Below are 2,228 nucleotides of genomic sequence, written 5' to 3'. Positions count from 1 at the left end.
AAGCTCTATAGAATATTACTTAAGAGCGTAATTTAGACCTACGAGATAAATATATTAGATCTCGTAATACTAATTCAAGTAGTTAGTATTTATAAACGAGTTTAGTATAAATAAAAGTATTAGTATATGCCGTCGAGGCTAGGCTCTTTAAGGAAAGCGGCTACGTTAAATTAAGTAATTTTATTACGGTTAGAGGTACTAAATCTTACCGGTATATACTTAGGATAAGGTAATATATTTTTAAGTATATAAAAGACCGACGGATATAAAAGTCTTTAAGAGTTTTATTAAAATACTCTTATTATACTATAATTACTAGCCCGAGCCTCGGTCTATTTTAATTATAAATAATATTTCTTCTTATTATTTAGACTATATATAAGAGATATATATAGTAATAAGAGTAGTATTACTTTACTTAGTACCCTATTTATTAAATATTATTCTTATTAAGTATTATTTCAGTAAGTTAAAAAACTTTATTTAATAGGTTTAGAACGAATATTAAGGATTTATATAGGCTAACTTTTAATCGTTTTTAAAAGAATATATAACGATCGTTAGTTAGTAAAAAAAAAGTACTAAGGGCTATTTTTATAACTATTCGATCTTTATTAACGAGCTATTAAACTAAAGTAATTAATTAGATAAGAATATTATACTATTACTATACTATATTTATACTCGAAATAGACTTTAATATCCCGTACTTATTAGCGAGCTATACTTTTCAGTACGCCTCATTTAATAAAAAGCTAAGTATTATTATCCTTATAAACTAGCTCGAGATCTAGCCCCCTCTTAAGTATTAGGTTATATATAAGCTCGAAGTATCGTTTCTAAATAAAGCTTTTTATTTTAAAATAATATTATTTATAATATATTTCGATAGCGTCGTTCCTTAGCCTAGTTACGTAAAGGGGAAGTAAATAAAAAGGCGGGCTAACTAAGTTACTAAGATTTAATAACGCTCTATTTAATATTATTATATAATTTAAAATATAGTTATAGATAATTACGGGGATATAGCTAGTAGAGTCCGATCCCGAGTCCTATTACTTATATTTATAACCTTATTATTCTTAAGTATATAGTTACGCCCTAATTTCCTCTAGAATATTATTATAAGTATTTAAGTTATAGCCTTATTATACTTATTAAATAAGATCTTTTATATAATAACTAAGTAGTTTATAGTATATTTTTTAAGTACGATCTTATTAGTATTATTATTCGTTATTATACGGGGTACCTAGGTATTTTATAAGCTAATAGACCCGCTTCTACGCGTTAACTTTATTAATAACCTCTTACTCAGTATTTATTTATATACTCCGCTCTATAAGGCCTATTATAATAGTGCCTCGTTTAGCGGGCCGGCCCGTAGATAAACTCTTTATATAGTCTAGCTATATATAAACTTTTAAATACTTATTAGCGCGGAGAAGCTAGCTTTATTTTTATAATTACCTCTTTACGACGGGCTAATTAATCTATTACCCTTAAAAATACTTTATAATCTTATTTTTAGGTTAATTATTAGTAACTAATATAATAATTATCGTCGCGCTAGTCTCGTAAAATTTCTTTTTCGAGGTAATAATCCCGTCGACTTTAAATAAGAGTACCTCTTTTTAAAAGTCGCTCGGGGCTATAACGAGGTTCTACTCGGTTTATTTTACTACCTTCTTACTATTTAAAATTAACTTTTATTATATTATATAAAGTAACTAACGCGGGGGCTATTTATTATAAAACTAGCCTAAGGCCTATTTATAGTAATTTAAAAATAGTAACGCCCTAAGAACGGGTAGAAGCTAACTTTGTGGGGAAGTATTATAATCTAATTACCTATTAAAGTCGGAAATATCTAAGCCTCCCTAATAATTATTATGATTATCGCTACTAATCTTATATAACTAGTTATTACCGGTTATAATCGTAGTTATTAGCTCGGGGGCAAGGTATAGAAGGGAAATATAATATAGTAAGCGCCCGGTAGCGGGCTATAGCTATTTTAAATAAAAATAGCTAGTTATTATGTTCTTTAGGTATAATATGGGGTTTAGAGTACTAATAAAAGTTTCTAAATAGTTCTTTTATTCTATCCCGTAAGGTATAAGACTATCCGAAATAAGCCCACTTCTTAGAGCTAGCTAAATAAGTAAAAAAGGGGTTACTAAGGGCGAACTATAGCCTAGTATAACCCGGCCGACCGGGTCCTTATT

This window comes from Colletotrichum lupini, chromosome 4, assembly GCF_023278565.1.
Source record: "Colletotrichum lupini chromosome 4, complete sequence".
Classification (NCBI taxonomy): Eukaryota; Fungi; Ascomycota; class Sordariomycetes; order Glomerellales; family Glomerellaceae; genus Colletotrichum; species Colletotrichum lupini.
Note: the sequence above shows the minus strand (reverse complement) of the source record.